The sequence below is a fragment of the Pagrus major genome, chromosome 21, assembly GCF_040436345.1.
Source record: "Pagrus major chromosome 21, Pma_NU_1.0".
NCBI classification, from domain to species: Eukaryota; Metazoa; Chordata; class Actinopteri; order Spariformes; family Sparidae; genus Pagrus; species Pagrus major.
The window spans coordinates 4740232-4756536 of record NC_133235.1 but is presented as its reverse complement, the minus strand read 5'-3'; the positions used below and the strand labels follow the sequence as shown (position 1 = coordinate 4756536).

The following is a 16305-nucleotide window of genomic DNA, read 5'->3' as shown; positions in this document are numbered from 1 at the left end:
TTATCCATTTAATGAAACCCTCTCCAAATCCAAACACTCTCAAAGTATAGAAAAGGTAAGCCAGTTCCACCCTGTCATACGCTTTTTCTGCGTCCAATGAAAATGCTGCGGTGGGTGTGTCTGCATCACGGCTTGACCACATAAGATGCAATAACCGCCTAACATTATCTGATGAGGAGCGCCCTTTAACAAACCCCACTTGGTCTGCATGCACTATATGTGGCATAGATCTTTCTATTCTTGTGGCAAGCACTTTAGTAAGAATTTTGCCATCGACATCTATTAAACTGATGGGTCTATAGCTCCCCGGGTCTGTAGGTTCTCTGTCTTTCTTTAGTATCAAGGTAATTAACGCCTCATTAAATGTATCTGGTAATCGCCCCCTATCGAATGACTCTTCATATACTTTTGTTAATATAGGTACCAATATGTCAATATATCTCTTATAATATTCAACTGGCAACCCATCTAACCCCGGTGACTTTCCTATTTTTAGTGATGATATTGCATCTCTAACTTCTCCTTCAGTAATAACTCCCTCCATCTGTGCAACTTGTCCTTCTGACAGTTTTGGGATATTTATATTAGTGAAGAAGGCTTCAAATTGTTCTTCTGATGGATCTACTTCTGATTTATAGAGCTTCACATAAAAGTCTTTGAACACTTCATTAATGTCCTTTGCACCTGTTACCAGTTCCCCGTTTGCGTTTTTAATTGCAGGTATTATAAAGCTAGCATCTTGTTTTTTTAATTGTCTAGCCAATAATTTACTGGCCTTTTCCCCACTTTCATAGAAGTTGCTTTTCATTCTAAACATAGCATATTCTACCTTTTTACTGTATAACTCATTTAACTGGAATTTTAATTCACACACTTTTCTCAGACGGTCCTCTGTATGATTACCCGCCAATTCCTTTTCTGCATCCTTCAACTGGGATTCTAATCCCAACATTTGTTTTATACCGTCTTTTTTCTTCTTACTCGAGTGAGCTATTATTTTACCTCTTACATACGCCTTAGAGGCCTCCCACACTGAACCTAATCTCTCAGTTGAACCTATATTAATGTCAAAAAACATTCTAAGATCTTCCCCTAATGTATTGGCAAAGGTTTCATCCTGAAGCAATGATACATTCATCCTCCATCTATTAGACTTACTACCGTCTGACCCCAATTTGACCCCCCATTGCACAGTAGCATGGTCCGTTAGTGCAATAGGCCCAATTGTACAGTCTACTGTTCCTTCTACCAGGTCTTTGGATACCAGAAAATAATCTAAGCGACTGTGACTTTTATGTACATTTGAATAAAATGTGTATTCTCTATCTCTGGGGTGTACTAACCTCCAAATATCAACCAGGCCCAGGTCTTTCATCATTAAATGTATAGCTCTTCTGTCTCTCGGCACACTATTTGTGAAGGCCGTTTTATCCAAAACCCCATCTTGTACCTGGTTGTAATCACCAGAAATTATAGTGTGACCGTCTTCTATTTCCCCCATCATTTTATTAACATTATGAAAAAAGGCCGGCTCTTCTTTATTTGGGGCATATATATTGCATATATTAATCTTGACATCATTTATTTTTGCCTCAACACATATTATTCTCCCTTCATTGTCCTTATGTTGTTTCAAGATGACAAAATTTAGTTTTTTATGTATAAGTATTGCAACCCCACCTTTCTTACTATTATAAGAGCTGTGATATACCTGTCCTACCCACCCTGTCTTAAATTTATTTATCTCTGTGTCCACCAGATGTGTCTCCTGTAACAGGGCCACATCCACTTGTTGAGACCTAAGATAAGACAGGCATTTTTTCCTTTTAGCAGGGTTATGTGATCCATTTATATTCCAGCTAATAAACCTTACCAAATTAACCATATCTTAAGATCCTTTGTATTCCAGCACATTGAGTTATCCAAAGCCTACACATTACACATTCAATCACATCATTTAATACTGACCATTTAGGGTGTTGTCCAACTGCCATCCTTACCAAACAAAAAAAGAACAAAGACATGTGTTGTGCCCTATATTTGACTCATGGCACTCTGCCACAGAACCAAACAAACCAAAAAGACATCCATGGGTGGGAAAAACAACATCCACCTAAAGCCCATAGATGCAAACACCTTAACTCCTACCCCCTTTCTCTCCCAAAGAGAAATAGCAAATTAAAAATAAAAAAAAAAAGGTCTACCCCAACTGGTCCGTGAGTCGTGTGTAATGACCAGCCCAAAAAACCCCCACCAACCCTTCGCCCCGTTATTCAAAACTACTAACCTTATTATCAGTGCTTTCCATGCTTTCCAACATGTGGCATCGGACTGCCACTGCCAGCCCCGCTTGATAAAACAGGGTGCCGTCCTCATTTATCATAAACAAGTTTAACCCTCCCAAATAGAACATGTACATTTCCTATTTTCTGTTTCTCATATGTCATTAAGAACCTATTGACTTAAAATAAAATAAAATAAAATAAGAAAAACTTAAATCGGAGATTCTTCTCATATATCAATAATCAAAACAGAAATCCAGGTGTATAGGTAAAGCATCGCTCTACCAGAAACCACATGTCTGGTTCTACTTACCCCTGGTACCATCATGGAGAGAAAATATATGTTTTCCAGGCCATATATAGGATACAAATGAATAAATAAAAAGAAAGAGGGGAGAAACTTGCCTCCAATGACCAGTGCAGCGCTTATGAAACAAAAACTTTTCCTCCTTCATTGATACTGGTCTTTCATACTATAATACTCCCTTTTTTTAAATGTCTCAGGCAAAAAACAGAACCAGGTATCCTATGTCCATCATCATGCAGCCTGCAGGCAGTCCGTCATTCTCTTGGCATTTATTCTAGGTTTTCTTCATCGTGCGCATCTGCGTCACCGGTGCTGGAGGCTCCAGCAGCTTCTTTATTCAGAAATGCAAGTGCTTTGCGATGATCATCAAATCTCATCCTCTTTCCCTTCCAGGTGAAGCGCATTTGTGCCGGTGGTGCCACAGTAAACCTCACATCCAGAGAGTGCAACTTTTCCCTCACCTCCGAAAACTTTTTCCTCTTCTCCGCCCACTCCCGCGGCAGGTCCTGGAAAAAAGAGAGCTTACATCCTTTCCACACAACTCCCTGACCTTCCCTATATTTTCGTTTCGCGGCAGCGAACACTTTCTCCTTCTCCAAGAAGCACAGGAAGCGGATGACAATAGGATGCGGTGATCGATTCTCATCCACCACCGGTCCGCCGGGGACCCGATGCACTCTCTGTAGCTGCGCTTGATCCACGGTTATGCCCAGAGCCTCGACAATGATGTTCCTCACACATATCTCCGGTTTGCCCTCTTCCAATTTTTCTTTCAAACCAACCAGGACCAGGTTCTGGCGCCTGTCCCGATAGTTGGCATCCTGTTGGGCCGCCTCAAGCCCTGCGCACTTCTTGACATTTCCTTCCACTATGTGCCGGAGGCCAACGTTTTCGTCTTCTAAATCAGATATCCTACTTTCAGCTTCCTCCAGACGCTGTAGGACGCCATCAACATCCGTGCGGAGCCCCGCATTGTCTTTTTTAACTGTGTCAATATCAGCTTGCAACACCATTATTAACTTACTAACATGCCCAAGCTCATCCATAGCTTTTCCGAGTGATTTTTGCATAGCCGACAGGACGTTTGTATCCACGTGTCGTTTGTCGCCACCTGGATCACCCACTTCTTCTTGTTTGTCGTCATCCTGTATGTCCGCCATGATGCTAGCGTTACTCCGCAGCGTTCTCGGGGGCCGTTGACTTTGCCCTGTTGCCATTTAACACTTAGATTTGTTGCACCGTGCCCAAAGGAAAGTTCTCACTCACACTTTTATCACTTTAGAGTAAACTCTATCTATCGCATTTCGAGGTTTCGGGTTGTTCAATTGGGAGCTCCGTTTTAGGCGGCCATGTTCCTCAGCGTGCTCACGTGACTCCTGTTTGTTTTGGTTTTAACCTTCCTCTGGATCAGATTGGTACTGATGTTGTTGGGCTTTGCTTTGGGTGTTGTTTCTGCTCTCTCTGTGTCTTAGCAGACGTTTCTTTCAGATTCTAAAAAAAAAAATCCCTAAAACCATTTCTGATATCACATTCATGAGTTACCTCTGACCTGAGAAAATCTACTCAGTTCATCCTTGAGTCTTAAGTGAAGTAGTTTCAGTTCTCCCACTTACATCTATCAGCACCTGAAAAATTAACCATGGTCAACAGAACCTCAGTATGCTGCTGATTTTAGACTACATATTTCAGTTGTAGAGTTATTTCAAGCAGAAGTAAGCAGAATATTTGTGTTAATATAAGTCTTAAACAGTTATATCTTCCCACAGCAATCATCTCTGTAGAGTGTTAGCAAGGTAGTAAAGTGACTGTTCTGATAAGCTGTAATATCACATACATAACTCACAAGTCAGTTTTATGAAGCAGAGGTCAAGTAAAAAAAAAAGAAGTACATTTAAAGTAGATTTCAGGCGGGGTCTATGAACCTTTTTCATTGTGAATTAAATGTAATGACAAATTGTGACCTAAGAAGACAAATTATTAATTTTTAAATATCACAAAAATACAAAACTAAAATGAAATTCAATATAATATAGTTTATTTTACTCAAAAACACCTGGAAATGATCATTTCTTAAGTTTAACACTTTGTGGTGCAATAATTAAAAACCACCCATATGGGGCGATAGAGAGCAAAAAGTTTGTATTCAGAAGTGTGGATTTTTTCTCAGTTTTGCATTTTTCTGAGGACCTCTCTGAAACTTAGAGAGAAGCATATATACAGCCTCTAGAAGCCATTACAGTGAAAATCTAGTGAGGACCGGCCTAAATGTCCTCACTTCCCAAAATTGTCCTCACTCAAGAGGTTAAAAACCTTAGGTGGTCCTCACAATGATAGCTGTACAAACACACACACACACACACACACACAGAAGACACACAGAGACAGACACAGACACACACACAAATAGTTCTATAGTTAGGAAACCTCACACACCTGTCTTTGTACAGTGGATCCAGTAGTGTGGCAACTGAGTATACTGGCTTGGATTCCAGGTCTCTGAAACGTCGGTTTACAGCCTCAAGGAGGGTCCTGTTCATGGTCTTGATTCCGTCATCAGCCTTATTTTCTCGACTGAGAATGCGTTTAAGGACACTCACAATAGGGATGACATCAGATGCAGATGCTGATGAAGCACTCACCTCCCTTGTGAACTCCTCAAAAGGAGCAAGAGCTGCAACAATCTTTTCTAGTAGCCCCCACTGGCTTGCGGTCAGTGTGGCTGGCAGGTCGTACTCCGCTGTGTATGCACACAGGGCCCTTTTCTGTGCAGTGAGGATGGATCATGTAATATGTACTATTCCACCTCGTTCGTACATCTTGCTGTAGACGACTGGGTGGCATATTCAGCTCCAAATGAAAGTCCTCGAAGCGTGAATACTCAAGCGACGAGTGCTTGAAGTGACCCACAATTTTTCTGCAGACAGCAACCGTTTCACTCACACCGCATTGCGACAGCAGTCCCTCATTCACAATAAGTTGTAGCGTATGCGCGAAGCATCCCAAACTGGCAACTCCAAGACGATCCATTGCTTTTATGACATTACTGGCATTGTCTCTTAAAATTACATGGACTTTGCTCTTAATTTTCCATGCATCAAGCATCCCATCAATCGCTGTGGCGATTGACTCTCCTGTGTGTGAACCACGGAACTGCTTAGCCTGCAGCACTGCTTTTTGCAGCGTAAAACTCGAGTCTACCCACTGTGCTGTCAGGCTTAGAAGGGACATGGGACACACGTTTGAGCTCCAGATGTCAGTTGTTAAACTAACCGTGTCAGTGTTTTCTAAATATTTCGAAATGAACTCGCGCACTACTTTCTACTTAACCCTCTAGGCGCCAGAGTTTATTTAGGAAAATATTCCGTTTGGATTGTAAGATTTCAAAAGGCTGTAGCTTGGAAGTGGTGAGAGATAAATTCATAGTGTAAATGAGAAAAATATTCATAATGACCTAAAGTTTGTGATGGGAGTAAATTTAATCATCTAATTTGCATATTGTGACGTCACCAGGTGACTGAAAGTAACTTTCAGTAAAACTGATTTTTGAACATATTTACACAGAAAAAAAATATTTATATTGTCATCTCATCCTCAAAATAAAGGAACAGGAGTTTGATTGGAGTAAATTTACTAATCTAATTTGTATGTCACCAGGTAAAATTCAGTAAAACGGAATTCTGAACATATTTACACAGTAGATTTTTTTTTTTTCATCCTCTCATCCTCAGAGTAAATGAACAGGAATCTGATAGGAGTAAATGTCCTAATCTAACTTGTAAAAAGAAAAGAAAACTCTCGCCGTGATCAGCGTGTGTTGCTTGCAGCATCGTCAGTCACTCGTCTCTGACGAGCGATCGTCATCAGAGGGCAAATCGTCCCCTTCTGAATCGCGATCAGCAAAGATCTGTGCAGGCACCTCATCCGCACTGTAAAGTCTTTTGGGCATTTTGTTTTTTATTACAAAAATCGCTATCTGTCTCTCGATCTGTCCAGCACACTTCTGCCACCGCTCTGCGGCTCTCTCCTCTCCCACTCTGCCCGCTTAGCCGCTGCCGCTCCGACAGCCGGTGTCGGGTTTCAAACTTTTTTTTCTCAGGTATTTTGCATAGAAACACACCCCCAAATGACGTCAGGATTGAAGCTGAATCTATTGGCTATCTAGTGGTAGCAAGCAGTAACAGCACAAGGCAGTAGATTTAAAGATATGGGCTGTTTTAATGAGCAATGTTGCCTGTCGCAATAATGCGACTTTGGCGCCTAGAGGGTTAAGTGGGACAGCCGTATCAGAAATGAAATGTCGATTTTGCAACTGATAACGAGGCTCTAAATGTTCAACCAAGCGTCGAAAACCCACATTTTCGACCACGGAAAGTGGCTGGTCATCTAACAAAATAAATTCGATGACCTTCTCCGTTATCACCTTTGCTTTGTTGCTCTCTGGGGGGAGTTTCTCGCACTTCAGTATTGTTTCCTGCAATGACTGCTGTCGCGGCTCACTTTTCTTCTACGCACTTGTTGACCGCAAAAAGTCTTCATACTCCTTTCCGTGATGCTTTTGCAAATGCTTTATCAAGTTCGTGGTGTTGTAATGTCCAGTGCTGCTGCCACCCCTTGAGACACTCGTATTGCACAAGTTGCATTCGGCTGTATTACTTTTTCCTTCCTTGCGCTCAAAGAAATTCCACACAGCTGACATGATAAAAGGCTGTCACTCACAACGTTCTGTTTACACATGCTGCAGGGAGGCAACCGCGATTCCGACATACCGCCATTCCGACATTAGGCCCTAATTGTCGGAATGGCAACACTTAAACCTTTAATTAAATGTCCCATCATTCTGACATTTTTTGCCTCCTAAGGTCGGAATGGTGGTATTTATTTCTTTTTTAAACGTGTTGCCATTCGGACAAATCTTTTAAAAGGGTTAGGGCTAGGGTTAGGGTTACGGGTTGCGGGTTAGGCTTAGCCTTGTCGGAATGGCGGGACGAAACTTTGTCGGAATGGCGGGACATTCGCATGTCGGAATAGTGGTATGTTGGAATGGTGACATGTCTGAATAGTAAAATTTCGGAATGGTGGTATGTCGTAATGGCGGTCTGTCAGAATGGCAGCATGTAACCCATGCTGCAGCGGCTGCATCTCTGTTTACGGCACGTCGCGCAACAGCACGTCGCACGCTGTCCACATCGCGCAACTGCAGTTGCTGAGGCGATAGTGTCTTTACGCCATGTCGCGAAAAGTGAAGTTGAGCATTTGGGCTTAGATATCGGATCGGACGGGCTATATTTGTTTTTTTTCCGATGGTCGATCCTGAAATTTTGACCAATATCGGACTGATAACGATCCTGAGTATCGTATCGAGCCACCCCTAGCAATAACTGTATTCAATAACAATTAAAAGCAGTATGCTTTCTTAGGTTCCTAATTAGTTGTTTGGTTTTCTCCCCCTTTGTTACACTGTAAAGCAACCTTTGGTTTTTCCGAAAGGCACTATATTGACTAGTTTCTATCATCATTAGTATTATATTTAATTATTAACTTGTCCTCCTTGTAAACCCCCATTTATTGAAAACATATTTTTCTGTGTACTGGAATTAACCCAAGGTGCCATTTAGTAATCTTAGAGAAATGTCTTAAGACATTATGAAACTCATAAACTCATATTAAACAAATTACTTTATTTTAAGTAACAGGTTTAGGATTTCTGCACACATCCTAACACTTTACCCATAAATTTAGTGACTGCAGTGACTGAAATCATTTCAGAAAGTAAAACCGTTACCATAAATAAAACCGCAGCCATAAATAAAACCGCTGCCATAAATAAAACCGCTGCCATCAATAAAACTGCTGCCATAAATGAAAATAAAATTCACATGACCAAACTTCATCAAATGAATAAATTGCTTATAAATTCTTCCTCTTTTGGGAAGTGATTGTATTGTACACTTGATTTTTTATATCCTTCCATGTGCGCTGCTTCAGCACACGTTCAGCTTGTAATGCTTTCATGCACTCCTCTTTCCCAGGAACTCGTAGAAGTGTGATATACTTCCCCAACTGCCTCCATACAGCTTTTTTCTCCTGTTTACTCTGTATTCTCTCCTGTTTCGGCCTGCGACGGACACCTTTTGGGAGATCCATATCTTTAACAGAAATCACACATGCCATCAATATTATTTATGAATGCAAGTGGTCATAATGTAAAAATCATTTATTTCTACTTCTACTAGGGGTGTGACGATACACTCAGCTCACGAGACGAGACGAGACACGAGATTGGGTTCACGAGATCGAGACGAGACGAGATTTTAGGAAAACCACAATGACAAAATATATGACTGGACCAACAGACTTTTATTTTACTGAGTTGCACAAGCATTTTGAAATGTTTTATTATAACTTGCATGCACCAAGTATTAAAGGTAACAACATGCTGCAACTACACAGCCATGTTCTTTTAACTGTTAATAAACTTATTCTTTCACAAATTGAAACTAGAACTAAAATTTATAAAAGTTAAAACAATAATAAAAAAATAATAAAATTAAATATTTCCTCCTTTTCTTTTCAAAGTGCAAACAATATTATGTGCAAAACCAAATCATTATCTGTCAATACAGAGTGCAAACAAAGCCTGACCAAGTGTAACAACATGCTGCAACTACACAGCCATGTTCTTTTTTAAGAATATTAGCATGTCCACATTGTCTGGCAGCAGTTGGGATCTTTGCGCATTGACTGCTGCGGTAAAAACACCTATGTCTCTTGTTATTGTTGTGGCTCTGGCGCTTGACTGTGGAAGTTGAGGTCCGAATGCATTTGTCAGCGTCGTCTGGCCTGTTAGTGTTTTCTTCACAGGTGCAGAAGCTGATTTGAGTACCGAGCTGTGGTGGTGCTGCATATGTCTCTGCATCGTGCTCGTATTAGCTGCGGTGTACGGCATTATTTTCATACAATGTTTGCATATTGTCCGTGTTTTATCAGTCACTCTACTGCCATTTATCATTTCCGCCGGGTACCCAAAATGCTGCCAAACAGACGATTTAAAAGTGGCGGGGGCATCTTCAATGGTCATACCGGTATTTTCCGACGTCATTCTGGCTGCTTGCTGTTTCCCCTCCTTCTCCTCCTCTTCTTCTTTTCCTTCTCCTTCTTTAGGTTCTGGCAGGCTAGACGTAGCAAAGGCGCATTACTTCCCCCACAGGTCACAAGTAGAAGCACAGCCAGTCAAAATTCTCTGGTAGAAGCAGAGCCAGCTTCTCTGGTAGAGGTACAGGGGTAGAGGTTTGTATAGCTCACAAATCTCGCGAGACAGATTTTTAACGCGACGAGAAATATCGTCGAGTTTAATCTCGCGAGATCTCGTGGCACGAGATCTCGTCACACCCCTAACTTCTACACAACATTTTTGCAAACCCTTGGCAACTATGAGTTCAAACATTATCTCATGATCTGTCCTGTGATGTTTTATGAAACATGCTGCCTGTGTTTTCAGCACTTCAACATTTGTAACACTTTGTTACAGAAATGTCTATCATGCGTAAATGTGCAGTAAAACAACAAAACCAATGACCAAAGACTTTTTTTAATCAATCCAGGGAAGTTAACAGCTGAAAAGTGGATGTACATCACTGATGTAAAAATCATGCAAATCGAGTATTGCTAAGTGAGACATGCAACTGATGTTGCATTAATGCCTGCATTTTGATGAAATAGCCAGAAACGTAAAGTATAGCCACATGGTTATAAATAGCATACTACTCTCCTGGAGAGAATGTGACATTTGATCACCACCTGGTCATAAATACACAAGGATCTCTGTGGTTAAAATGTCAGCCATAACCACATGCTGCTATTCAGTTAAAGAGGAACTATGCAAGTCCATCGGAACTATGCAAGTCCATCGCTTTTCCTATGTTTTGCTAACCCTCCTCCGTTGTTAACCGCATTTGTTAACAACGAAGCCGACGAGAAATCAATCCATGGAGCGGTGGATAACGTTATTTATCATATACCATGTTACTATGTGTATATTTGTGTAGTCTTATCTGTCATAAACAAGAGATTACGGTTTACGGGGCGCGTTACGTTTGTGTGGCGGTGCTGCAGACATGAGAGCTGGGACACCGGGTCGGAGGCTCTGATCTTACAAGGTTGGTTTTCAGCCAAGAGATGCTAGACGGAAGGCAGAGAGCCTCCATTCTCCCTGAAGCTGGTTAATTAAAAGGATAGTTTGGATCTTTTGAGATGAATCTGTATCACATCCTTATCAGCAGTGTTGTGCATCAACATTGACTTTCCCCCTACTGCGTCCTGTGAGCAGAGACCTCACAATCGCTTGGCCACACTGTCGCCTTTTGTATTTGGAGGTGCGTTCAAATGCCACAGACCGCTCCCTGTCCACGGCATGAACTGCGTGACAGACGTTCTATATTGTAGAGACAGACCACTCAGATCATTTTGAATGGGGAGATCCATATGTGGTCAGTTTATCGAAATGACGCCAGTTTGAAAATCTGCTCTGACGTTTTTGGAGAAGTGCAGAGCCAGGCTGTGGCAGCAGTGATCGAGCAGTGGCTCGTCAGAGGCAGCAGCCGCTCAACTGATGTGATCGCCCGGTCAACATGCGTCGTCATGCCAGGGGGAACCGTTTAACTTACCCGCAGGGTTTTAGAGGTTTACCACTGGCGGGTTAAATTATTTTTAGGAGATAAATGTTGGTTTCATTGATGAAATCTAACAACTCTAGCAATCACATTAATTTGTTTGAATTAAAATTGAAGCTTCAGGTGTATGCTGAACAGAAGAGCAGCGCTGCCTCGGGGCTCTGGATGTACACAAATCACATTTACATTAATAAAAAATGTTTTACAATAAACCGATCAGTCTACATTTAATTTAATTTAATGTTTAATACAACCGATACGTCTCCGGGTCTGCAGACACATAGGCTACTATTGGAGTAGAGCAGAGACCTACTGGAATTAATTTAAAGAGGAATTAAATGTGTACATGATCAAGGAATTAATTAATTCGGATTTAAAATCAGAATAAACCACCCACTTACTTCGGAATTCAGTTTAATTTGGAATAATCATTTTCATTCGGAATTAGGTGTTTACATGGTTTTTTGAAAGCTGAATTAATTTTTATTTGGAATTAAAGCTCTCATGTAAACGTTGCCATAGCGAGGCTACACAACAGCCACATCCACTGTGCTCTGGCTCCACTGATCAGTGCTCAGATGGAGGTTAGATCTTCACATGTTGAACTCTTTTTATACAAACAAAGTGCAGCCAAATACAAGGCTGAAGAGAGAGAACTAGCAGAGGCTCCTTTGACAGCTGCAGGTGAGACGCAGGTGAGCTACAGGTCAGCTGGCTGGAGAGCACAGTGCCATCCTGCGCTGCATTACTAGCACATGGGACTCTAAGTCCTCCCGTATAACTTTTTGCTGTGAAATAAAGGCACTAATGCAGAACCTGTCTCTCACAGCTACAGCTGTAGGTCAAGCTTCAGCTTGGACCACTTCCCTGTCCCTCCTTTCTCTCTCTGCCCATTCTAACTCCAGCTGTCGGCATCTGTACAATCAGGATCACAAAGGTAGTCCATCCCTTTGGCTCTGTGCTAAAAAGGATGTCTTCATCACTTGTGTCATAGTCAGACATGTTTACGTTAACTATCCGAGCAGTAAACACTGTGAAACAGGCGATGGAAATGGGCACAGTTGTCGTCAGGCTGCAGTGCACAGTGTTACGAAGGGAGAGCAAATAGGCCGAGCGATTGTGAGGTCTGACTTTTTCATGGACAGTGGTTTTGTGATGCAAATGTATTACTCTTTTGAACACACATAGGTTTGAGAAGCAAAATGCTTTATTTTGTGACTCCAGCCAACTAGCTTCGACAACACCAAAACCAGACAGGAACTATGCTCACAGGACGCAGTAGGGGGAAAGTCACTGTTGATGCACGACTGCTGATAAGGATGTGATACAGATTCATCTCAAAAGATCCAAACTATCCCTTTAAGGTACAAATGTGCCATAGTTAAGCTACAAATCCTGCATAGTTCCTCTTTAAATTACTCACGAGTCGTTGTTTGTGTTGATCCTTTTTTACTTTGAATTCATCTAGTTATTTTGTTGATTACAACTTCTTGAGTTCTTTCACTTACAAACAGTAATTTTAGGAAATAGGTTTACCTGTCTCTCCTCTCTTCTGGACTTCAAATGGTTTGGAAATGGAGGGGCTTTGTGGCTCTTCTAAAAAAGAAAATGCCACATGAACATTATTTATACAAACTACATTTACAGGCAACAAAGAATGAACAGATCTCAAGTCATATTCATACCATCTGAATATGGAGAAGACCGAGAACGCTCCTTTGTCCTTTTTCTTTTGGAGGACCCTTCATGAGAAGAAAAACAGAAAGAGAAAAGATTTCTTGAGTATAAGGTACCTTAACAAGACAAGGATAAAGTCCATGGTTGGACAGCACAAGACAATTACTACACAGGAGCAGAAGAGCCGAAGAATGAGAAAACAAGATGGGTTTACCTGTCTCTCCTCTTTTTTCCTCTGATGGCCTTCTATCTGGTTCTACAACAAAAGATCAAGTCGTGTCATACTATCAGATGCACTGATATCATTTTTTGTTTAGTCCTCCAAAATCAGTAAACCAGCTCCTTTCCTCTGCTACTAAAGCCCTCCATGCTCATGAACCAGCCTGCCAACTAGTACTCCTATTAAGATGGTCTGCTCTCCCTGCTTTCCCAGTTTATAACCCAGCAATAAAATCAAGTCGAAGCGCTGAAAAGAACGATAACCAATCAATTAATTGACAGTGAATAAATTCATACCATCCATGTCTTCAGGAAGCTCTAAAGTTTCCCCACTGTCAATTCTAGCATTGCTTTGCGTGACTTGGGATTCTTGTATTGCTCCATCTTTGGCAGACAAAGCCGCTGTTTTGACAGAAAACAAAACATTTTTAATTATATTAAATCCACCACACATTCTTAAAAGTAAATCATGTAACAATAAATTATGATTCATAACATGAAATCTTTTTCTCATTTTATACTCACTTTCTAAGCCTAAATCAAGCTCATCAAGAGATTTGCCTTTGTAGACATCAGTTCCAAGTTCTATTGCCATGAGCAGCTTGCTCATTTTAGCAAGCTGAAGCGTGTTCTCTGAGAGCCGATAATATTCGCGATCAACACGAATATCGTGTCCCATGAATTTAGCAAGCTGGTCTAATTCATGGTCCTTCAGGTTCATTATCTGGCTCAGTGTAGCCACGTGTTTCCTCAGTTGGGTCGAGGTGAGTGTTTCAGGCCTCTTTGCTCCACTTAGAGCTGCATACTTTCTCAAACAGTCTGAACCTCAAATATGGGAATCGGTATTCTGTCTTCCAAAAACATACTTATTACTTTCCAAAATGTCATTCTCCTCACCCCTTTTTCCAATGAGGAAGTCAAGTGAGGAAGTCAGCTGTTTAGTAAGAAGCACCGGCACTTTACGTCCTCTCTTTCCTCTGACCACTAACTAACTAAATGATTTGGGCAAGGCACTCGCTGAGCGTCTTGTAAGCTGTTGGGTTTGGTCCATTCAGGAGCTTGTCTTTTGCCTCCTCCTCTGTGGACTTCAACACTTTATGAAGCTTCATGACATCCTCTGTGAGTGGAATCATTTCTTTTTTGTTCCATCTTTCTTCTTCTAGGTTTGTTCGTGCACGGCGTGACACATACAGGTCCCACTCTGCAGCAACCAAGCCCAAGAAGTTCCTCACTCGGTTGGCAGCCGATTCATCTTCAGCCTTTATACGTTGTCCTATCACGATGTCACATGCTGCCTTCAGTGAGTGCCCCAATTTTAAAGCAAGAGATGGTGTGTTGTATCTATGCGCTGAGTTGGTGACACCAGACGCTTTTTTGGCTGCTGCTACCGCTAAGGAAAACTTTGGAACCAAAACATCTTGAAGGGATTTCACTTTTCTGTCCAGGGACTTGGCAGCCAGTAGAAATCTACCTAACTCCCTCATCTTTTGGCTCACATGGCCATCTTTTGTCCAATCATTTCAATGTTTTTCGAGCAGTCTATCACAAAATTCACATATCAGAGGGTCATTTTTAACTTCAATTGAAACTTTGTCAATAACCATTCTGCTAACAATTGCAGAGCATCTTTGTGATGACTGTCCTCTATATGGAAGAAGGGATGAAGCAGCATTTTGAACTTGGACTCAGCTGACACAGTCATTGTTTTCCGACACACTTTTTCATGTCTCCATAGCTCAGTTTTTAACCCTTGCGCCCTCCTCAAATTTACTACCCTCTAGACACCTTTGTGGCAAAAATGTACACGCACAGAAAAACTACTATAAAATCATCATACATCAATATTTTTTTCTACTTTTTTTTTTCATAAATCACTTAAACAACTTCCCCCTTATGCAAAACTACCAAACATTCAGTCATTGTCAGGATTTTAATCCCTTAAATGCCAGTTTAATTATTTGAATTATTTCATTTTTTGTTACAAAAAAACACAAAAAATGTTTTTTGTCCCCCATTAATAAACAGTAGGGAGATGGGGCTTTGGTGCTAGAGTCTTATATATGTTAAAGATTAGCAGCAAAATTGATTTGATTGCATAAGTATTTTTTATGTAGTGTCAAATACTCCCTCTGGACACCTTCGTGGCCAAAAATGCCCCATTGACTGCCATTCAAACCACGTTTTAATCTCACTGCCATTACAGTATAAAACCATGCATTATCTAATGTCAGCATTTCATTTTGAAGAAAAGTAGTGATATTTGACATTTTTACTGTATTCCACCAGATTCAACCATTTTCCCATTGTAGGCCGAGGCATGAAATTCTTGTATTTTTGCCAGTTATATTATGGAGCCGTGTGGCTACCAGGGGGCCCCCAGAGTAAATTTTTTTGTGTGTGTGAAATAATTTTTAAATCAATATCTGATTCATCAATATGAACATTTATTGTGCAAACTGCAACAACTTTGAAAACTTCAACAACAAAAGAGAATACAACAGAACATATGACATATGAACACATTTGAAACAGAAATATCCAGGCTTTGAATATGTGATGTATGTGTGTGTGTTTGAGAGAAACAGATAAATGGATTGAGAGAGAGAGAGGGTGTGAGTGAGTGAGTGAGTGAGTGAGTGTGTGTGTGTGTGTGTGTGTGTGTATTTCAAGCAGCAGACCAGCAGGTCATGCAGCATGTGATCTGGTGCTCTCTACAAATGCACCTGTTACACTAAGTGCAGGAAGTGGAAGACCTCTTTTTTAGGCCTGTGCACAACCAGCACACACCTCTCCTTCTGGTTGAGCTGGTGGAAGCAGTGGCAATGGCGGTGTTGGTGGTTTCTGCAAGGGCAGCAACAGGGGCCTGTAACTCCGACACCATGGCAGCAGCAGCTGCTGTACGCGGGGGGTGCTTTCTCCGCACGATCTCTGAGGACACCATGGATTTTCCCAGCTCCTCTAAGAACAACCTCCGTCTGTATGTTCTTTGCTGGTTCCAGGAGGGATCCACAGCAGTGAACAGCACGAAAGCATTGAAGACGGAGACATCGATGCAATTGAAGAAAAGGGCCTGTGGCCACCGAAGGGTCCGCCTCCTACAACTGTAGGTGCTGACCACCTACAAACGACCAAGAAAGATAAAAGAATATAA

General features: G+C 41.3%; 1 long non-coding RNA gene across 1 annotated transcript; it reads right to left on the bottom strand.

Annotated features, from left to right (window-relative positions):
* Positions 1 to 8701: 8701 nt before the first annotated feature.
* LOC141016192 (uncharacterized) lies at positions 8702 to 13120 on the bottom strand. Its single transcript, XR_012180587.1, has 3 exons — positions 12944 to 13120; positions 12795 to 12854; positions 8702 to 8735 (listed from the first exon to the last, which is right to left on the bottom strand). It is a non-coding gene; the product is annotated as an uncharacterized lncRNA (long non-coding RNA).
* Positions 13121 to 16305: the final 3185 nt, after the last annotated feature.